Genomic DNA, 16,626 nt, shown 5'->3' with positions numbered 1-16,626 from the left:
GCGCAAGCGAGCAGCAAGGCAAGCCCAGCGCAAGCGAGCAAGGCAAGCCCAGCGAGCAGCGCCCACGATGGGCCGTGTGCTGCCAGCGCCCAGCCTTGGGCCGAGCCGAGCACCAGCGCCCTTGTGGGCTGCGTGGCTGCAAGGCTTCGTACGACCAAGTCCTTGGTCATTTAGGATTGCTTGCTTGATATTGTTTTCCTAATTCTACTCGAATTGAATGTTTTTGTTAAATCTGAAACACATAGGTGTTTGATTAAACATTAAAATTCTAATGGTTTAATTTAACTAGAATCCTAATGGATATAGTTATTGGAATCCTAGTAGAAATCTAAGCCCGTTATTTCCACCCTATAAATACGTGGTTCATAATGACAATTTATATACAACAATTCAATAAGTATTCACATAGATTAAGTTCAAGTGGGAATTTAATAATTTGTCTAAATTAATAATTAACCTTTCCGAATAAACATAATACCTTAGAGAATATCCTAGTTGGTTGGATCTAAGGCGGATCCGAACGTGCTGTGGACTATCTATGGAGGGGCGACATTTGGAGTCCTAAACTTGTTCTTGTTTAGTTCGGGAGCACCTAGGGAAGGCACGCATCACATGTATGTATCCTAAATTATGCTAATTGACTATGTGGCAATTAATTTGGATTCCTGGATTTATGGTTTTTCCGCATGAAATATATGATTTATATTTGTCATAACCTAACAACTTTCGTATCACAATAACCGGATTTTGTCAGTTTTCTCATTGTCGTTGAAAACTGAATGACAACTCCAAAGACTCGTAAAAAGAGGTTAACGCCCACAGTTAGTCCCGTTTTAGTTAATATTTGCTTGCCACACATCCGCGAGGGAAGAGAACGAAAGACGCCCTAAACCCGTCTTTTTCCGACCCCTCACACCACCGGCTGTTTTCCTCAATTTCAATCAATTAAAGAAATAAATTCAAGGAATTATCAATTAATGGAGTAACAAGAGTGATACAGGACAACGACGACTCAATGCACCACCTTCACCTTCGTATTGCCTCAACTACCTTCACTTTTGTACCGCTATCGAGTGCGAAGCAGACCGCGTGCTGCTATGGCTACTCTTTGTCTGAGATTATAGCATAAATATCAATCAAAATGCGAAATAATCACCAAAAAAACCAATCAAAATTGGATTGAAAATATCGACACGATTTTTCCTTAATAAAATATAATATAACCTATTTAAAAATTTAATTATCTCCTTGAATATGTAGTAAATATTAATGTATTGTGATATATTTTATTTTAGCTTCCAAGAAAGGCCTCAAACAAATATTATATATATATATATATATATATATATATATATATATATTCTTTTTTATCATAATTTTTATAAAAAATAAATAATATATAGAATAGGTATACAACCGATCCGGGGTTTGGACCGATTTTTTCGATGCGGTCCGGGTTTGGTCCAAGCATAATCGGTCCGGTGTCGGGGTCTTGAATTATCAAAATTTCGGTCTTCGATCCGGTTCTGATCGGTCCGATCAGGTCCGGGTTTGGACCGATGAACACCCCTAGCTGGGGAGATATCGTCTGTGATCCATGGATCTCCGATAGGAAACCGTATCTAAGCTCTATGGAAAGCCAACTAACAAAGCCACAAGCTACACACATGATCCTTTGTTAGCTCTACGGTTGTTGGAGAGGAGACAATCCGTTAAACTACCAAAGAAAAAAAAGGTTGGATATATTATTTCACTCTCCTCTTTGTCTACGCTCGTTCCTTCCTTATGTGAATCTACCCCTGTTCTCCAGAACTTGTGAACGAGAGATGATCTAAAAGGAATGTAATCGCTTATGCGAAGCTTATGGTTTCTGTCAATCTTGAATTAGTCTTGAATGATTCCGTCTTCCTGGTCGAAGGTCCAAAGTAGGTGGCAGACGTGTTCGTTTTGGCTCCCGAGCGAGAACAAGAAACGGGTTGTCGTCAGCTCGTGTCGTGCGATGTTTGGTCAAGTCCTATAACGAGTGAAACCCTCGTTTGGTGGTCTTTTTTAAGTGGAGGAGCATGCATGAATCAAGTCGGAGGGAGTTGCTCTCCGCCCTAGCGCTTGCGCAGTGGGAGGGTTCTTACCCTGCTTCTTTGATCTAAAAAAAATTAAATCACGACACAAATTTGAAACCAAAATCAAATCACTGAAGAAGAATGGAGGACAGAGAGATGGAAGACTTAGCTCCGTCGTCTGCTTCGTCATCTCAGGCAGCAATTTCAACGAGAGGGAGCTGAGGACGACGATTTGAAAGTGAGAGAAGGGCATATAGTTTTTGAGGAGAGAGAAAAATAAATTAGGGTTTTGAAATGAAAATAAATGAAAAATATATATATATATATATATATATATATATATATATATATATATATATATATATATATATATATATATATATATATATATATATATATATATATATATATATATATATATATATATATAATATAGGGGAGGGATCCGGTAAGAACGCCTCCTTATGTAAGAACACTTCTTACGGTAAGAACACCTTCTCGTCCGTAGGATTATATTAGATCCACGGTTATGATAAAAGCAAATAATGGCAACGTTGTAAATATTCACCTTCTACCTTAGCGCCTAATAAGCAATAACCGACTTTCTCTCTCTAAAACATTTTCTCTCACGCCATTTTCTCTCTCGTCATAAACCACCGAGATTCCCAAATTTCCCCTAATTTATACTGATTTCAAGCCCTATTTCTAACGATTTCTCGCTAATTCTTCAACAAATTCGTGATTTCTTACAAATTGCTAACCTAGAAATTCAATTTTTTGAATTCGATCAAAAGTGGAGATGAATCAAGGAGAAGAAGCAATGAATCCAGCAAAAAAAACTACGAGAGAAGAAAGTAAGTAATATTACAAAATTTCAAACTATTTTAGCTGTTTTTGGTACCGAATTTGTGTTCATCTTTTATATTGAGGAAAAATCTTTAAAGGCAATATGAAGATGCGTGATTTGACGAAACAAAAGAAACTTAATCAGAAAATCCGAAAATTCGTGAGTAATCAAGTAGGTTTATTGTTCTAATTGTATTGTGATGTTCATTAAGTTGTTGAGTTAATTTTCCCTACCTTTTGTGATTAATTTGTTATTTTTCCGATTAATTTCTGATTTGTCAGAATATTTTGTGATTATTTCTGAAGTTCTGAATTAATTTATGATTTATTCAGATTATTTCTGAAATAATTTGTGATTTCAGATTATTTTGAATGAATTTGTGAATGTTTCCGTGTTTTTGTGATCAATTTCTATGTTATTCCTGAATTTGTGTACATTTGGAGAGCTTCTAATGTTTTGAATTTATGAAGGAATTCTTGATGTTCTAAAACTAACAATAAGATATTCTAACTTTTTAAACAGAGAAACTACAAACGAAATAATTCTGTAGAACGTGAAGGTTCGGTTTTTAGAACATTAAATTTCACTTTTTAGAACATGAAAGTTACATTTTAGAACGTTTATTTGTGCCAAGTCATGCGTGAGGGCTCCATGTTGGTGTCGCTCAGCTCCAAGTTGCATTGCAGCTCATCCAGCATAGTCTTGCTTGCTGCGTGCACGCAGAAGCTCGAATGCAGCTTGAAACCTGGTAGATATGTATGGCTTTGAACCTGAAGATGATGAAAAATTACCAGAACTAGCACTGATCTTGCTGCTGCTGTTCTGATTATCTCTTTGTCCTCCGCCAAATAAGTGGCGTTTGACTAGAGTGCTGAAGAACAAAAGCTGATGTGGTACGGGTAGCACCAGCAGTCCTAGAGTGCGTGGTAATGTTGGTCTTGAATGCATCTCCACCTATCTCCACTAGATTGTGACTCACCTTTAGGCCTTTGAATCTTTGTGCATATTCTACGCTCCTGTTAATTTTGGAATCCAATAAAATTAATATAGATTGTACTGACTTGATTGATATATACATACATGCATAATGAAGAATTAGACTATATATATACCTGAAGGTGCGGTCATTGGTGCCCTTGTGAGTACGAACAAAATGCTCAAGGCAGTACTTGGCATGAGGGAAATCACAACGACGATTAGAAAGCAAGATTGCCGATCAACCATAAGAAAGTAACAGTTTGGAATGAGCCCTCATGCATAAATAACTTATATGCCCGTAATAGTTTGTAAATAAGTATCTTTGCTGCATTTTTTTTTAGAGAATTTGACATATTTTTAGAACACATAGCTTAAGTGTTAGAACATATGCTCTGGTTTTTTAGAACATTTGTTATGGTTTTTTTAGAACAATTTCTATGGATTTTTGCATATTTATGTACCTATGATCGGGGATATGTGAGAGTTAGGAGGTGCAATCAACTTGTTAGCATCTGGTATATTTTTAGAACATGTGGGTAAAGTTTTAGAACATATAGCTTACGTTTTAGAACATTTGCTATATTCTTTTGGAACATGAGCATGTTGATATTTTCATGGTAAGATGGTGGTTGTAAATATTACAAGTAGCTAGAAGAAAGACTAGGGTAGCAAAATTGTTGTTTTGAGTTCCTCATGACTGTAGTGTTAGGAATTAGAACATATGTAACACTGTTTAGAACAACATAATTAACTTTTAGAAGATGGACTAAAAAAATACTGAAATATATCTTAAGTTAGTTAGAACAAAAACAGTAAGTGGGAAATGTGACTTTATCATTAATATTTTCTTTTAAACTTGTGTTTCTTTCAAATAACATCAATATATAAGAACATTTAGAATCAAAATTAAATTTAGAACATAAGCTATAATATTTAGAACAACAAACTTAATATTTAGAACATGGATTGAAAGAGGCTTATAATATATATATGAAGTTATATTTATTTATTGTTTAATACTTCGTAAATGTTTCATTGCAGATTGAGCAATGAAGAAATTGAGGGTAATTGTGTAGGTTGCTTACACTGGGTCTTCAAGGTCCCGAATGTGTTGTGTGGGCAAGCACACTGTAGTTGAACCACATCTTGAGCCGTGTTCTTTGGATTGCAGGGAATACCTTAAATTCGGTCCTCATTGAGAAGGTTAACATTTCTTCTTCTTTCATTCTTTTCCCAATTTTCTCTAATGTCTCAGACTCTTAATAGTTAAGAAATATGTTGGTTATGTGTCAAGTTGGAGATGTGTACATCAGTACATCTGTTATACATCAGGAATGGATAAACACCAAATTATAAATTTGTACAGTGAAAAGTGATAACAAGGCATCGACATTTTCTTATGATTTTTGAGTAAAATGAGATCAAACATAATTAAATTGGTCCCAAGTACTGGGATATTGAAAGAGTAGGAAGGATTCGACTCTTTTAGGTAGACTTTCATGTTCTTTGTCTTTTTTAGTTAATGTTCCAAAAACTTAAGTATGATGTTCTAAATAGTATTACACGTGTTCTAAGCGTAATAAGTCCATGTTTTCAAAAGAGAAGTGTGTTCAGCATGTTACTGACATATAACTCCACTTTACTGATTTAAACTATTATAAGAAACTTTCTTGCTGCTTGCATATAGCTCCATTTTAACCTCTTATCTTTGCTTATAAGATACTTATATTTAGGCGTGGAACTTAGAATGTGTTTGGGGTCTGATGTTTGGGTCGTTTCATGACTGTTCTGGTCAGGTTAGCTTTATTGTGTTTTGAGCTGCAGCATAAGGTGTTAACCAGATTGGTGTTGGTCTCTGCCTCTCTAGTGGCTGCAGAGCTGCTGTGGCAGGCAATCAAATGCCTTCTTTTGGTTTATCTACATTCCAAGAAATTCATGCGCTCTATGGACGGAGTCAAAAGTGGAGCTCAATCCGGGTTCATTCCCGAAAGGAATATTTTTGACAATGTTAGCCACTGAATTATCTGGTCATTGAATAAAGACTTTTCAGCAGGTATGGTAACTTCAAAAGATTAGCCTACAATACATACATCAAAACATCACCCACATTATCTTGAACAACGCTACAGAGCTTACTTTTCTCATCTTTAACTACAATGTTTGTATTTAACTTGAAGATGATTGTCATGGCTTCCAAACACTTCTTGCATTAAGTAGCTGACAGGGGCAACATCTTGTAAGAGGTTTGCGTCGTACTCCCTAGGCATAGTTGTTTAGGTTTTTTCTTTACTTTTATTTATTCTATTGTAAAACAACTATCCTACTAGCTCAATAGGCAGAGCTTTGTGCAAATGCACAAAAGATGTGGGTTCGAATCCCACGTAGGTTAATCACGTAAGTTTAGAACATACACCACATTATTTAGAACAAAAGTTCAACTTTTTAGAACATGGATTAAAAAAGAATTATGTGTCCTCATCAACCTATGTAGGATTTGAACCTACATCCATGTGCAATGGCACATTGCTCTACCATTTGAGCTAATAGGTTTTAACAAAATATTCAAGAAAACAATGCATGTAGTACTATCTATAAAAATAGAAAAATGCAGGTTTTACTTTTTAAGCATTTCTGTTTACATTTATGAATTCTCCATCTACTTTCGATTTGAACAAAAGAGAAATTATGTAAAGCTATTTAGAGAAAAGATATTGACTATGGATTATCTATCTACAGCCCCAACTGGACGACTGAACATACCTGAACACTCCGGAACAATGCAACAGAACAACCTCAGCATCATAACACCTCATACCTGGCTTAGAATATTCACAAAAATAAATAGCTGAGAAGGACCACAAAACTCAACAGAAAGCAAGCAATAACACCTCAGTTCAAGAAATTAAAGAAAACGCTAGAACACAAACTGCAAAACGAAACACCAAATCTCAAAAGTATAGCACCAGAAATTTTTGAGAACATATGCAAGACAATTTAGAACAATAATATAATTATTTTAGAACATGGACTCCAAAGACTTAGAAAGTGTCTAAATTAAATCTATTTAGAAAACTAGCCTTAAGTTATTTTTCTCTCTCACGTCCTGCTCATCCACCTCTGTTTCTCTGGTTGTTCAGACTTTTGGAGAGCTTTTGCTGCAAAATAAATTAACTCTACAATTCATGTTGTTTCTTTCTTTGTCCTTAGCAGCTATTCAGAATGTACTGACTAGACCAAATACTTTAGATTGTCAACCATTACTTCTGGTCGAAGATGTGACCTCTATCAGCAAACCACCTCCAAGAGTCTGGTTAAATGTCCAGGTTAGTGTGAATTGCATCACTATCTCATTCCCTGTTAGCCAAACATATTATTTGATTAAAATAATCAAAGAACAAAAAAGTTGGAGAGCGCAATTTGAACTCTCCAGTGAAAATGCATTCAACAAATTGAATAAATCATACCTTTTTTGCTTAGTCTTTTGCAGTATGATCTATTCTATAATCAACACAAACTTATCCAAGCATTATTCCTTGAAGATTTGAGATTTGCATGAATCAATTATATATGTTCTCCAGAGATCAACTATAAACTAGGTTGAAAACATCTGCTTTCTAGAACTACTCTCCTCAAACACCCTAGCTAATTAAAGCACTCTGTTCATATTACAACTTCTAAATATAACATGATCCAACTCTAGTTTAATTGTGAATCAATTTGTTACTAAATTATTTAATGCGTGTGTGAAATTATAATTTAGAACATGTGCACTTATAGTTAGAACATAAGCAATTATAGTTTAGAACATAAGCATCGATTATTTAGAAAACATACTATTACTTAAAGTAATGAGAAATTTCACCTAGTTTATAGTGATACTGATACTAAGAATTGTGTTGGATATCTTATCCAACCATAGATGGCCTCCCAGGAACAATGCTTCCTGAAAACAATTTTGAACACACAATAGCTTAGAACATAAAAATACTAATTTAGAACATATGCACCCCTAGTTTAGAACACAAACACAATTTAGAGGATGGTAGGGTTGTTCTTACGCCATCCGACTCTTCTTTCACTTCAACCTTCTTCTTCTCCTTTGGAGCCTCAGCGACAGCAACACCTGCACCACCAGCAGTAGTAGCTGACACGACGACTGCACCTCCACCAACACCTGCACAAAATGAAGATTGTTGTTGACCCTAAAGTTTTGATGATGACAAAGCAAACTCCTGACAATTGGTTAAGTTATGTTGCATAATAGGTTCCGAGATCCTTAGAGGGATAATGCTAAGTTAAGGAGATCCTGAGTTGGATAAACTAAGCAACGTGGAATATAAGCAAGTAATTGACCCATGTCAGACACTACATTGAAGAAATAATCATTAAGCAAGGCGAGATCATTAGGCGAGTTCCTAAGGCGAGATCCTCATATATTATGTGGATCCTCGATGTTCCAGAGAAGGAACAAATTGGGAAGTTTTCGAGTGAAGCTTCTAAAGGTGCAACATGAAGACTACAACATATGAGTTTATGTATAGGATTTATGTAAGTATTTAATATTGTTTATACGTAATTTGGAACGAAAGGAACCTAAGTATTTTGGTACGTTTTAAATGAAATATGTTAACTGTAATTATAAAAGAGTTTTAACTTGGAAAATCTTTTTAATAAATAAAATGAATTTAATTAATAAATGAAACATAGGATTCTGATTTATTATCCTTGTTTCTCAAGTAAAAGATTTTCCATGTTCCTTGAAACTCTCCCCACGTATTTCTGTTTAACGTACATTTAGTGTTTTGATTTGGTCTCCCTTGTTTCTCTCCAACTATGCCCATGTTACTGAGCAGTAACTGTTAGTGGGTAGTTGAGGAGAACATGGGTACCCAACCCTAAGTAAAACTCTCCTATAAAAGGAGAAGAGTTTTGGCTTTTCAAAACACAACTGATTTCTACAAAATCTATCTTAAAGAGCTTAAACGTTTTAAAAGAATCAGTTGGCAAAATAGAGTGTTCCTTGAGTTCCTTATTATTATAAGCTTTATTACGTACTAGAATCTATCTATCATATTGTATTTTGGGTTTAAGGATTGAGTGATCCTTGAGTGACTTAGAGTTAAGTCAAAGAGAGAAAGAGCGACTAAGAGTTTAGTCAAAGAGAGAAACAGCGACTTAGAGTTAAGTCAAAGAGAAAAGGAGCGACTTAGAGTTAAGTCAGAGAGAGAAAGAGTAGCACAGTAATCGAAGGGGATTGCTGTGGGGAACTCGTGTTCGAGAGGAACTCGAGTTAAAGAGTGTATTTGTAATAGAGTTATTGCATTAATACAAAAGAGTAGTGAGGTTCTTCTTGATTAGGGTCAAGAAGGTTCCTCCGTTTTATATCTTTCTTCGCTCATTGTTCTCAGTCTCTTTATTGTTTAAATTCCGCAAGAAACTTACTCAAGTTCCCAAGAAACAATTCACCCCCCTCTTGTCAAGTGTTCCTACTGAACTATCAGTTGGTATCAGAGCAGGATCTCACAAAAATACAGGAAACCCTGTTGAGAAAAAGTTCCTGGAAAGTATGAACGCTTACGAGAAACTCGAGGAAGGTTATTCCACTCAAAGACCTCCAATGTTCAACGGGAAGTTCTACACCTACTGGAAGAACAGGATGGAGATCTATATCAAGGCAGAGAACTATCAAGTCTGGCGAGTCATAGAAGTCGGTGATTTCGAGGTAACAATGACAAATGCTCAAAATGAGGTAGTTCCTAAACCCATGTCTGAATTTACTAAGGAAGATTTTGAGAAATTTGAAATCAATGCAATGGCTGTGAAAATCTTGCATTGCGGCCTTGGACCTCATGAACATAACAGAGTTATGGGGTGCAAGAGCGCAAAGCAAATCTGGGATCTCCTTCAAATAACTCATGAAGGAACTAATGAGGTCAAACGTTCAAAAATTGATTTATTAATGTCTAAGTATGAACGTTTTGAAATGCAACCAAGAGAAACAATACAGGAAATGTTTACTCGTTTCACTAATATTACTAATGAACTAGTTTCTCTTGGAAGAAATATTCCCTCTGATGAACAGGTTAGGAAGATCCTAAGGAGCATGCCACAGGATGATAGATGGAGAACCAAGGTCACAGCATTGTTCGAAACAAAGGATTTCACCAAATTCAACATTGAACAATTGGCGGGATCCTTGATGACTCACGAATTACATCTAGGAGCAGTTGTTCCTGAGAACCGAGGCCTTGCTCTCAAGGCTGAGGAACAGGAGGACTCAGAACCTGATGAAGATGAGGTTGCTACGTTGGTCAGAAGAATGAAAAGATTTTACAGGAACTCTAAACCTGGAAATCTAAGAGGAAGGAACTCAATGAGAAAACTAAGCGGTTCCAAGTCTGACCAAGGATGTTTCAAGTGCGGTGATTCTGACCATCAAATCAAAGACTGCCCTCAGTGGGAAAATGAAAAAGGGAAAGGCAAGGGAGAGGATCAATATAAGGAAATATTCAACAAATCCACCTTTGCCAAGCCCAACTTCAAGAAGGCAATGATCGAAGCTTGGGAAGAAGCCACTGACTCGGAAGAAGATGAGGATCAACCAGAAGAAACAGCAAACCTTTGTCTTATGGCAAAGATCGATGAATCAACCCAAGATCCATCAAGTGAAGTAATGTCCTCAACTCTTCTATCTCTGTCTAAAATTAAATTAGTGGAATTATTGATAGAAACTCTAGACAATTTTAAAACGCTTATCGTAATAAAGGCTCAAAGTGACAAGGCAGTGGAACTTAGCAAAGAACACACAACCTACCTCGATAATGTTAAATCTGATGTACATGGTAGGTTCTTTCAGTTGCCTGACAGGAACACCTCTCTTAAAGACTCTTTTAAAAGAGTTAAAAATGTATATATTATGCTTGATGAAGCTAACAATGTTGATGAAATTCAGGAACAAGAAGATTTCGAAATTGGTTTAATTCGTTTTACAGATAATGATGAGGAAATCTCTCCTGGAAGACATCAAAATGGAATAGCAGATCCACAAACACAAGAAACTGCTTCTAACCAAAAAGTTCCTGTACAAAGAAATCCAAGAGCCCCTGATCCTGAGGAACTAGAAAATGCTGATTCTGAGGAACCGGAAGAAGATCAAGAAACCTCTGATGCAGAGGAACAAGGATCTCAGGAAACAGAAGGAACTGAGGAGACCTTAGATGTTCCAGTGGCACAATTTCAACCTAAGCCCTGGAAACATCAAAGTTCTCACCCAATGGATCTGATTATCAGTGATATTAGGAAAGGAACTCAAACAAGGTCTCAACTAAGGAACTTTTGTACTTTTCATGCGTTCCTCTCCATAATCGAGCCAAGGAACCACACTGAATCTTTGAAAGATACTGATTGGATCACTGCCAAGCAAAATGAGTTAAACGAGTTCCAAAGGAACAAGGTATGGCATCTGGAATCCAAACCAAAGAATCAAAAGGTCATAGGATCGATGTGGGTGTTCAGGAACAAGCTCGATGAACATACAACGATCGTCAGGAACAAGGCAAGGTTAGTAGTCGAAGGCTACAATCAACAGGAAGCCTTTATGGGATTTAAGTTGTATCAGATGGACGTCAAATGTGCTTTCTTAAATGATTTTCTTGAAGAAGACGTCTATGTGGAACAACCCCCAGGTTTCGAGAATCACGAATTTCCGAATCACATCTACAAGCCTGACAAAGCTCTATATGGGTTAAAGCAGGCTCCTATATCGTGGTACGAGAGATTATGCAAGTTTCTTTTACAAAATGATTTTAAACGAGGAAGAATTGATAAAATTCTATTTTTAAAATCAAAAGGATCTGACTCACTAGTTGTACAAATTTACTTTGATAATTTACTGTTTCGTACAACTAATGAAAGTTTTTGCAAGAATCTTGCAAAGTAAACAAGCAGAGAGAAGCACGGGAAAATGAGATTCGATATCGGGATGATCAAGATAAGAAAAGTAAGCAGGACAGTTCCTCACAAGGTATGACTTTTATAGATTTATGCAGAACTACTGTATACCATTATAAATACATGTGCGTAAAGCATAACTGAAGTTTACCATCGTTAAGGAACAACCAAAAATTTAGAATTAAAATGTGTATTTAATTAGTCAGTAATATGAGATACGTAAATCAAAAGTTCCGCTAAAATAAAAGGATCATGGATATATTTTGTTTGTTACAATTTTTTTTCATATCTTTTATTTTTCCACAAATTATTTTTATCTTTTATTTCCTTCTATATATCCATAATTTTTCTTATTCCATTAAATTTTATTTTTCCAAAATTAAAAGCTAATGGATCGCCCCTATGGATCTCATACCCAAAACCACCACAAATTCACATCTCACCAATTCAAACACAAGGAACCCAAAAATAAAAATCCCCAAATTCAAACACCACAAAACCCTAGAAATTAAAAATCCCCAATCTGAAACCCTAGCCACCATGAGCGGCGGCCAGCCTCAAGCAACCGCCGGCGGCAGTGGCTCGGCGACCGGACCCAACCCGGCCGACCGACCGACCACTGATACCACAGCAACCGAGCTTCTCCAACCCTCCAACCCTCCACAACAACCAACGACGGCGGCTCCACCTCCCAGCCGTCCGACTCCATGGCCACCGTCCTCACCGAAACCCACAAACCCAAACCCGCTCGCGACGTCCCTCCACAAGCAACCGCTCGCGAACGAACTCCCCCCACCCAGTTCGCGACCCTCCCTACTCGCCCTGACCCGGTCGCTAACGCCAACCCCCACAGAACCCACCCAGATCCGAACCCACCCAGACCCGAAACTCCCCCTGCCTCTCTGTCTAGTTCGAACCACCCGAAAAAAGAGGGAGCTTCACCGACCCGCGAATTACAGCGGAGGTCGGGTGGTGGGGGTGCTTTTAAAAACCCGAATGAAAGAAAAAAAAAAGGCAGCACGTTCTCAGGGGGAACAAGAATGGGTTATGATGTATATACTAAGGGGACGTTGTTATACCAAAAAAAAAAAAAAAAAAAATTAAAAAAAAAATTAAAAAAAAAAAAAAAAAACAAAAAAAACAAAAAAGAGTATGACAGGGTTCACAAAGTGGTTCCAAGGTGAAATATTCTCTGTTGTTTGTTGATATATATTATGATAATGAGAATGATGATGATGATGAGAAAGTGGAAGAATGAAAAGACGCAATTGAGAAAGGATATGGATCTATATGCAGTTGAAAAAGGAACAACCTAAACTTGCTACATACCCAAGCCATCTTTCCTGATCCTATCCATTTGTGTTACATTACGCTTTTGATTTTTTTTGGAACTTTTTATTTTATTTTTTTTATTTTTTTTGTATGTAACCATCTGTTGGGTAACATACAATTTCTCTTCCTTTATTTCTGTGGAACTCCTAAAAGATCGTATCTCTAAAAACTTGGCTTGTTAATTATTATGTTTTATATTCGAATTTAGTACGTTGGAACTTAACTTTGAGGCTAACTTAGTTTGCCAACTGTTGATCGGAGGGCGCTATAATCGGTATATATTAGTATTGTGTATTTCTACTTTTTGTTAATGCCAACAGGGGGAAATGAATGCAAACTTAACTTAAATTGATCACTTGAGTCCGTCTCACTACTCTCTTCTCGATGTAAGTTTATAAAATTTTATTTCTCGTTCTTAATTTTATTTTCGTTTATTAAAATTAATTTCAATTTTCCTTAATTTCATTTAGGAAATTTAGATTAATTTTTATAAAAATACTTTATTTAATTTATTGCTTTATATTTATGCTAATTGATTATTATTGCATTTAGTGAAAGTTTGCTTATGTTGTCATCACCAAAAAGGGGGAATATTGTTGACCCTAAAGTTTTGATGATGACAAAGCAAACTCCTGACAATTGGTTAAGTTATGTTGCATAATAGGTTCCGAGATCCTTAGAGGGATAATGCTAAGTTAAGGAGATCCTGAGTTGGATAAACTAAGCAACGTGGAATATAAGCAAGTAATTGACCCATGTCAGACACTACATTGAAAGAAATAATCATTAAGCAAGGCGAGATCCTTAGGCGAGTTCCTAAGGCGAGATCCTCATATATTATGTGGATCCTCGATGTTCCAGAGAAGGAACAAATTGGTAAGTTTTCGAGTGAAGCTTCTAAAGGTGCAACATGAAGACTACAACATATGAGTTTATGTATAGGATTTATGTAAGTATTTAATATTGTTTATACGTAATTTGGAACGAAAGGAACCTAAGTATTTTGGTACGTTTTAAATGAAATATGTTAACTGTAATTATAAAAGAGTTTTAACTTGGAAAATCTTTTTAATAAATAAAATGAATTTAATTAATAAATGAAACATAGGATTCTGATTTATTATCCTTGTTTCTCAAGTAAAAGATTTTCCATGTTCCTTGAAACTCTCCCCACGTATTTCTGTTTAACGTACATTTAGTGTTTTGATTTGGTCTCCCTTGTTTCTCTCCAACTATGCCCATGTTACTGAGCAGTAACTGTTAGTGGGTAGTTGAGGAGAACATGGGTACCCAACCCTAAGTAAAACTCTCCTATAAAAGGAGAAGAGTTTTGGCTTTTCAAAACACAACTGATTTCTACAAAATCTATCTTAAAGAGCTTAAACGTTTTAAAAGAATCAGTTGGCAAAATAGAGTGTTCCTTGAGTTCCTTATTATTATAAGCTTTATTACGTACTAGAATCTATCTATCATATTGTATTTTGGGTTTAAGGATTGAGTGATCCTTGAGTGACTTAGAGTTAAGTCAAAGAGAGAAAGAGCGACTAAGAGTTTAGTCAAAGAGAGAAACAGCGACTTAGAGTTAAGTCAAAGAGAAAAGGAGCGACTTAGAGTTAAGTCAGAGAGAGAAAGAGTAGCACAGTAATCGAAGGGGATTGCTGTGGGGAACTCGTGTTCGAGAGGAACTCGAGTTAAAGAGTGTATTTGTAATAGAGTTATTGCATTAATACAAAAGAGTAGTGAGGTTCTTCTTGATTAGGGTCAAGAAGGTTCCTCCGTTTTATATCTTTCTTCGCTCATTGTTCTCAGTCTCTTTATTGTTTAAATTCCGCAAGAAACTTACTCAAGTTCCCAAGAAACAATTCACCCCCTCTTGTCAAGTGTTCCTACTGAACTATCAATTGTTGCTACAAAAAGTCTCAAATTGGAGGAACGCTGAAATTTTACAGAATCATAAACTCAAATTTCACAACATTCACAGCCAAAGAGTCACAAATTAGACGAAATTCGACCAAATTACAAAAATGAATTGAGAACAAAATAAAAAATAATTTCGGAGAAGTGCCAAATTAAAGCAAGAAGGAATGTCAAATCGAAGAAATTACCTGCTTCACAAGGCGTCGGAAAACTTTCCTGACTTCAGATTCCGATGCTCCGCAATTAACGCTAAGAGTTTGATAAGGATCAACAAACGAAGCCGTAGGAGAAGCAGAAACAAATGCAACTCGATTAACACCTGCACTAAATGAAGATTGTTGGTAATAATAAGAGAGGAAATAAATTGAAATTTAGGAAATTGAAAAATAAACCCAAATTCAAATTCAGACCTTCAAAAATCACTAAATCCTGAAAAAATTGATGAAATGATAGATTATATTGTGTAATATATCATTAATTCGCACAAAGTTGATGCCGAATTTGATGAATTTGCAAGAAAAAGTGCGGTAATTTCGGGCAAAAATCACGACAAAAATTTGAGAGAGGAGAGGGATAGAGAGCAGTGAGTGTTTAGAGAGAGAAGTAAGTGGCGTGAAACAAGAGGAAGAAGGGAGTAGGTATCCGCTAAAATTACCAAAAATGCCATTACTATCCTATTAATTTCGGGCTGTCAGATTAGATTTCATCTAACGGTTTAGAAAGTGTTATCACCGTAAGGAAGTGTTCTCACGAGAGCCTTCCTCTATATATATATACTCCCTCCGTCCCGAAATACTCGACCCGGTTTGACCGGCACAGAGTTTAATGGACTTGAATTGACTTATTTAATTTAATAGGTAGTAGTTGATAGTGGGGTATTATTTTAATGTAGTTAGTGGGAAATGTGTGAAGGGGTGGGGTTGGGAGTAGGGATGGCAGCGGGTCCAGGACCCTACCCGGACCCTGTCAGACCCTACCCTAAAATTAGGGTATGGATCTTTATTTTTTAGACCCTATAGGGTAAGGGTAGGGTATGGGCATATGCTGTTTTTTTTAGGGTAGGGTAAGGGTCTTAATTTTTCAGACCCGTACCCTACCCATACCCTACCCGCGGACCCTTTAGACCCATACCCTACCCATACCCTATATTTAGACCCGCTTAAATTTTGTTATTTTTATGTACTTCACTTTTTTTGTTGGTTCTTGATGATGAAGTAGATGATGATATGGACGATAACTACTACTAAAGTACTGAATGGATACCTATTTAGTAACATTAATGTTGTATAGTTAAGAATGTGGGATTTTGTAATTATGAGCTTCGTACTTTAAAATGTATTGTGTTTAAGGAAAGACAAGGATAATTTTTGAAGACTAGCTATTTATTTGTTTTAAAATGCCTTATTAATCGTTGTTCTTGTATTATTTTTGCATATTACATATAATTACATACAAAAAAGGAAATAAAAGTTATAGTTTTACGCGGACCCGCATAAGACCCTAGACCCTACCCATACCCTGTCGGACCCATAGGGTCCGGGT

General features: G+C 36.2%; 1 long non-coding RNA gene across 1 annotated transcript; it reads left to right on the top strand.

Annotated features, from left to right (window-relative positions):
* The first annotated feature begins 2,654 nt into the window (after window positions 1–2,654).
* Window positions 2,655–6,202, top strand: LOC110799102 (uncharacterized). The gene is made up of 3 exons (XR_002536317.2): window positions 2,655–2,914; window positions 4,927–5,088; window positions 5,682–6,202. It is a non-coding gene; the product is annotated as an uncharacterized lncRNA (long non-coding RNA).
* The last annotated feature ends 10,424 nt before the right edge of the window (window positions 6,203–16,626 follow it).

The sequence above is a fragment of the Spinacia oleracea genome, chromosome 2, assembly GCF_020520425.1.
Source record: "Spinacia oleracea cultivar Varoflay chromosome 2, BTI_SOV_V1, whole genome shotgun sequence".
Classification (NCBI taxonomy): Eukaryota; Viridiplantae; Streptophyta; class Magnoliopsida; order Caryophyllales; family Amaranthaceae; genus Spinacia; species Spinacia oleracea.
This window is presented reverse-complemented; position numbering and strand designations above follow the sequence as displayed.